Genomic DNA, 7,432 nt, shown 5'->3' on the forward strand with positions numbered 1-7,432 from the left:
GTTGACACGTAGCACGCAAAAACCACTTTTCTCGTGCACTCTCGATCTGATGTCGGTCTTGCAAGAATATGCACCAAATTCCATGGCAATCGTTGGATTGGATGGGACAGATTGACGATGGAGATCATCTGGGCTAGTTGGCGAGCGGATGACGTGATATCCATTGGATCTAAAGGAGTGAAATCGACGGCGTGGATTGAAGCGCCTGACAAAAGGAAAACTCAAAGAAGGACTAAAAGTGATTGGTCAGGTTTTGTTGTGATTCTACTATTTGAAATGCTTCTGATGCCAATGTAGCTACCAGTTGTAAACAGTCCCATGCGGTTGCTGATTAATATGACCGCCAGCCTTATCCCTAATCACCGGGATTATATCACCTCATATGCCCTCCCAAACAGTTATGTTAATGGCTACCTCCGATGGTCAGCCTAGTTTGGGGATGTAGTGCTAATTTTGAGCAAATGATCAGTCTATTATTGGTGTCTGATATGTGTTGGAGATAGTAGAAGAGGTTTTAGTGATAGTTAAAGAATTATGAAGGAGTTAGTGCCATCAAGAAGCTCACGGTAGCTCAAAGCACTGGTGGAAGGAATCAAGTCTAAGGGAGCTTAGATCTGTTTGCAGAGTGATGACAGCCATGACATGGATATAGATGGTATTATAAGCCCTTTGGTTCAGTTTAGTAACCTTTGGAGTTAAGTGTGGAACTTGTAAAAGAAACTTTTCCATAATCCCAAAGAGCCAAGTCAAGATGACAAAAGCTCAAGGAGACGTAGCCCACGATATATGGGTGAACTCCTAGATTAAATTTGTTGTTATGTGTTGATGTTTATTTGCTACATTATATAGATGTTATATGTGTTTAATATCAGCAGAAATAAATGGACTTAAAGCATTTAAAACAATTAAAAATGAACAACATACACCTCTCTCAAGTATTTATTTCTGCAAATGTCATATATAAGCTAGATCATTTATTTGTCAAGTTTTGAGTGGGAGGTTCTTGTAAGCAATACAAGTTGTTAAACCCCCATATAGATCATCCACTAAGGACCAAGTTCACATTGCAAGAAAAGGGGAAGGCCATTAATTTGGAAGCAGATGAGGAGGAAGAGTTTGAAGAAATCCTGGTGGAGGAGGAGGATGTAGAGATGGACGTTGAAACCCAGGGTGCAGCCCCTATTACTCGGTTACCTAAATATGTTCCTCCGCGAAAGGGTAAAGCCAAGGTGCCAAAGGATAGAAGATTGGGACCTCGCAGACCACGAGAAGTTCCTGCATTTTGCGATTGTGAAGCTAATGCGCCAGAAGAGGAACACAATAGCTGGAATTATTGAATTGGAGCCGTGTAAATGGCTCAGATGTGTTGAGAAAGCACGGTTGCTAAACCTTCTCTGGGTGCCACATCACCACCGTGCCCCAGTGACCATTTTAGTCATCAGGAAGCTGCTCTGCTTGGTGCATGATGGGTGCTTGTGGCTGGAGGAGCCCATCCCCATCATAGACCATCTGATTCAATGAATTACATGGCTACCTTACTTAGGAGAGGATCTAGCAAACATTTCAAAGGGGAAAGGTGGCGATTTGGCCCTCGCAGAGGTAATGAAAAAGAAGTTTAAGTTGGAGAAGAAGAAGCGAGGGTATGCCATCTCCAGCATCAAAAACCCTGCAGTCAAGGTCACGACACAAATATTGGCAGGGAAGGTGATGCGGAAGTGTCGCACAGATGAGGTTCCCGCACCAGTGGTTGCACTAGCAATGCAATGCACGAGTGGAGTCCAGTTCAACTGGGCGAACTATCTATGCGACGAGTTCTTTGCGAACTATCGCGAGGCATAGGAGCAGAGAAAAATGTTTCGTTATGCATGGCTCCTATTGTCAATTGTACTAGTGGCATGGGAGCTACCCAAAGATAGCCAGTTCCCTTCGTTCGTGCCAGACCTTCAAGAGGCAGTGAAGTATGCTTCACTGTGGGTGACCAAGGATGCACAACGGATCAGAGAAATCAAGATATTTTGGGTGCTAATGGAAATGAACATCCGGATGGGGATCAATTGCAAGCTACAATTATCGCCCACAGTCTACAACAGTTTACAAATCTTTGTAGAGTTCAAAGCATATTTCCACCATGTCTTCATCAGGGCACGAAAGGACCCTATGAAGACATGGCATGATTTACCATATTTGGCAACTGACAATTTGATATACGCAGTCCTTGAGTCTTGGCCACCGAAAATCGCATGCTCTAGCTGGCTCCATAGTGGAAACAGAGAAGTCTGTTGTGTAGCACAAGAAGGAAGAGACGAAACTTTGGATGGCGTAGCTTGCAGAGAAGCGCAGAAAGGAAGAAGTAGCGGCTAAGGCCCAGGTAGTGCGCAATGCTGCGAAGTTGGCAAAGCAGTAGAAAATAGCAGACGAAGAGCGCAAAGGACAGAAGTCACCTTCACCCAAACCAGAGACAGACACAAAACAAGGTGGCGCAAACCCACAGATGACCTAGAGATGACTCTATTATGTATCAAGTGCACCAGGAGTCTAGAAAAGATAGGGCCGCGGAAGAAGTCCAAAGCGAGCAAGATGTCTTTGGATCCGATCACCCTGACAGATGGGGATCTAAATGATATAGGGGATATGGTGCGGAATTCCACCACAAAACTGTTGTAGTAGTTCGAGCAACAGCAACAGCAAGCATTGGGCACTATTTAGACAGGTCTGTGTGACTTGCAGATCCACACTTCACACATGCAGACTAGTGTGGCCAGTGTGGCCATTGGCACCTTAGAAGCCGTAGAGATGCTGCACGCTAGGGACCCCCAAGCCATAGTGCTACTAGATGGAGCATTGACGATGGTGACTGACACTTACAGACCCACTGTCAGTGCCCTCAAGGATGTGGGAACTAGTCTGGTAGCGCTTTCTAGCAAAGTGCTTTACCTTTTGCAGGATGGTGTGATCGTGAAATTCGGGCCCGCGATCACTGCATTTTGTAGGTGATCAGTGAGAAAAAGGTCAATAATGCTCAGATGGTTGTACAGCGTGACTCCGCCATCAACCTTGTGACTGACCTCACAGATAAGAATCAGCGCCTCACTAAGGTTGTGGATGAAGCATGCTAGACTGTCCTGGAGCTGGACATCCCTGAGGCTGAGCCAGTCGATGTGTGGGTTCAAAAACTCATTGTGGGAGTGTACAACGCATGCACAAAGTTGGCCAAGGTTTAGCTGGAGCTGAATCTCAAGATAGTGGAGTTACAATTGAAGGCCCAGCCTTCAACTGCATCAGAAGTCAGGGAGCAACGCGTGACTACTGTGGCAGATGCGGTAGTAGCGCTAGCAAGTACAATGATGGATTGCACGACACTTTTTCAGGAGTTTCTCGAGGTCCTCACCATCCTACAAGAGGACCCCAATATACAGAGGCTGGAGATAGAAGCACAGGAACAGTCCCCTTGGGGTCAATTTTGGGGTTAAACACCCAAGTTTTGGGGCAGAAGGCCCAAATTTTGTGTAAAGAAATGTAAAGTCTCTACATTTTGTGGTCACAGAATGTGAAGATGTCTAAATTTAAAAGGGTTTTCAACCCTTAGTCTAGATAAGTTGTGTCAATTTTGGAGATCTACCCATGGTATGTAGACCATTGGATTATATAAAAAGGGAAGTATTAGAAGATCTAAGTAGACAATATAGTAAGTAAATTAGAAGGCATGAGTCATTGGTAAGTTTAGGTGAGCTAAGAGTGAGATTCTTAGCGTAGGAAGAGGCTCTGCAGCTGAGTGCGCAGAGGCCTAGGGTGGAAGTCCACAGGTGAGTGCGCGGACCCCTACAATTGTGTTCATAGGGCGGATAAAGTCTCTACTAGGAACTTGAATGATAAATAAAGAGAAGTATTTTGGGATCACTTTGTTTTTTGTCTCTGATTATTGCATCCAATTATGATATATTAAGTTTTGGTTTTACATTATAATGTTAAATTGATGTGCTAATGAATTTGTTTCTATCTATTATTTGAACGCAAGTAATAATATATGTTTACACGAGGGTAGTCTTAATTGCATGATAAAGTTGGCTAACCACTAAGATAATTAGTGAAATGAGACAGTAACATAGTTACAGAGGCACGTAAGTGCCTGAATCATTGTTTAAGGTTGCGTGAAGGACAATCGGATACCTTCGTGGATGTTTTGAAAGACGGAATAGGAAACACGTCGATAAGCCCTAAACGCTTACGATCTGCACGAAGATAGAAGTAAGGATATAAAATCGACATCACGACTATCTCAGGGTGTGGAAACTGGGTTCCTGCACCCCCCATACTTCTTTGGGTGAGACTTCAGTCCGCACTCCACAGATTGATGTCAAAAGGGCCAGTATTGTAGGGATTTGTTTGGCTGCTCAACGCTGAACTTGGGTCAGGGCCCACGAAGCCAACAACTGTCCAGTTTTCGCAAATTATGTTGCAGCAGGGGGACCAATGGCTCTGAGGCCGGAAGCTCTAGTAGGGCCAAGTATAGGGCCCATGCTATGGTGTGTTATCTATTATGTAGCTGGAAAACATGTGACAAACAATTTCCATTTGCTCTAGAAATTCGTACAGACACCGTAACAACTCTTCTGCAACTTCTGCCAATCAATGGGTCATGATGAGCGCAATTGTCGTAGTTATGAATTAATTATGGATAGAACACCTACATACTGGGTGCAGGCAGAAACGCAACCTCCAGACCAAGGTGCTAGAGGAGTACGAGGTAAGTATCAGGGGCGCCGACGAGGCCGAGGTGTTGGACGACCTGGTAGAGGTCGAGGGCAAGTTATTTTCTACAATTGTGGAGGACCAGGACACTACACGTGAGACTGCCCAAATCTGACACATCTTTCATGCCGGTTTGACCATGCACGGAGGATTCCCCTATATTGTTGGCTAAGATACGCAAGAAGGGGGTGAACCCTCAACAACCAACTCAAAACCTGTAGATGATGAGGGCTGAGCCTCACAAGGAAGATCCTAAGGTAAATATTGTGCTACAGAGTGGGGCAACGACTGGTGAAGATAAGGGGAAGTAGCCTGAAGAAGGTTAGTGGGTCCACAAAGTGCCAGAAAAGGACTTGGTTTGATCTAGAACACGCAAAAGAAACATTTATGGAAGCAAAGAAAAGTTTCATTGAGGCCTCTACCTCAGGGAGTCAGGAGAAGCCGGCTGAAGAAATGGACCCATCCATGATTACCATGTTTTTGAAGACCTGCATGAAACTACTACGTGACAGCAAGGCTGTGAAAGGATTGCAGGAGTTGATCAATAGGTGCGCTAGGAGGGAAAATGCTATTCATTGACCACGCGTAGTCAGGAATATTGATAGGCATAAGATGAGAACAGGGCATGAGATGAGGCTTACTATGCAGATAGGCGAATATGAGATGGATCAAGTTATTTTAGATTTGGGGTCAGACGCGAACGTTTTGCCAAAACAGACATGGGAGAGAATGGGGATACCTATGCTACAGTGGTCTCTGATTCAGTTAAGGATGGTGAATCAACAGAAAATCATCCCAATAGGGAGGTTGCAGGGGGTAACAGTTGATATCAGAGGCATGACCGCACTAGCTGATTTTGAAGTGAGAGAGATTGTGGATGACAACAATCCCTACCCCATGCTCCTTGGTATCGATTGGGCCACTGAAATGAATGGGGTAATCAATTTGAAGAAGTGGAAGATGATATTTGAGAAGAAATCACTACGCATAGTAGCATCCCTAGATCTTGCAGAAGGATCGCGCTATATTGATCCGGTCCACGATTACGAAAGTGATAACGATTTGGACCAGATTTACAAGATAATGGCGCGAGATTAGGATTGGGTGAATCTGACAGCAGAAAGACATATTGCATGGGACCGTGAGAGTTCCTGCGCATCAGATTCAGATGAAGAACTAGAGCACTAGCAGAATCGACTGTATGAAGTATCTACGCTACGTTGTAATATGATGACCGAGTCGTTGTGCTATGTATCATAAGAGGTAAGAAATCTTCCTTACTATGTTGTTTTAACTGATGTTGATCACTTTTTGGTTGCATTTGAGAGAGAAGTGTCAGAGAAACATCACTTCCAGGCCTTGGACTGGGCGCTGCACGCTACACCTGTGAGATGGTGGGGCACACACAAGGATAGTTTTAATGATTGGCGCATATACAGAAAAATGATGAGAGTGCAGTTTGGTCACCCACAAGTGCGGCTAACAGAAAAGTATGATAGGAGAAATAATTTGCGCGACCATTTGGCCAAATGGACTAAAGTGTATGGAGTGAAGCCTCAACTGGAGTGGGTCCATCTGTTTTGTCATACCTTGCATATTATACCAATGAATTGGTACTTGGAGACAGAACTCCACCATGGCACTGAAGAATGGGATGTTTTGCGCTAAGAATTTTTTATGACATTCAGTTTTGAGGATGGGTTTGAATGTATTGATGAATTATGGGCCCTGACCCAAGTTCAGCGTTAGTCAGCCAAGCAAAACCCTACACTACTAGCCCTTTCGGCATCAATCCGCGGAGTGCAGACTGAAGTTTCACCCGAAGTAGTATGGGGGGATACAGGAACCAAGCTTCTGCACCCTGAGATGGTAGTGATATCACTTTTAGACCTTCACTCTACCTTTGCGCAGACCTATAAGCCCTTTAGGGCTTATCAAAGTACTTCTCTTATTCGGCTTTAAAACCTTCGCAAAAGCCTCTGATCGTCCTTCGTGGACCCTAACTAGTCAATTCAAACACTTACGTGCCTCTGTAATTACCCTTACTTCTGTGTCTACCCAGATTAACTTAAGTATTAGTTAACTTCAACTTGTACTATGATTATCTTCACGTAAACAAATATTCTTACTTGTGTTCATATGACAAAGTAAAATACATAGAATCACGCATCAATATAGCATTAAATCATAAATCCAGTATTCAACATAACATAATCGTAAACATTCATAATCGAAGTAAAATGGTCCATACACAAATTTCTCCAGAATAACTCTCTTTATTGATGGTTCAAATCCCCAGTACAGTCTCTAATTTCCCTGCACACATAGTTGAAGGGATCTGAGCACTCAGCAGCGGACTTCTACCCTAGGCCCCTGCGCACTTAGCTGCAGAGCCTCTTCCTACACTAAGACTCTTCTCTCTTAGCTCTCGATTTCCCAAAACTTCCTCAGAACTCTACTTACTACTTCCTTTAGACTCTTCTAAGAGTCCCTTTTTATACATTCCCATGGCCTGCAGACCAAGGGTGGATCTCATCAATCCGACACAAACTATCTAAACTAAGGGTGGAAACCCTTTTTGACTATTTACATCTTCGCACTCTGTGACCACAAAATGCAAAGACTTTACATTCTTTATAAAAAACTTGGGCCTTTACCCCCAAAATTTGGGCTTTTAACCCCA

The sequence above is a fragment of the Pinus tabuliformis genome, chromosome Q, assembly GCF_031772625.1.
Source record: "Pinus tabuliformis cultivar Carrire ecotype Pingquan chromosome Q, CPIR1, whole genome shotgun sequence".
In the NCBI taxonomy this organism is placed as follows: domain Eukaryota; kingdom Viridiplantae; phylum Streptophyta; class Pinopsida; order Pinales; family Pinaceae; genus Pinus; species Pinus tabuliformis.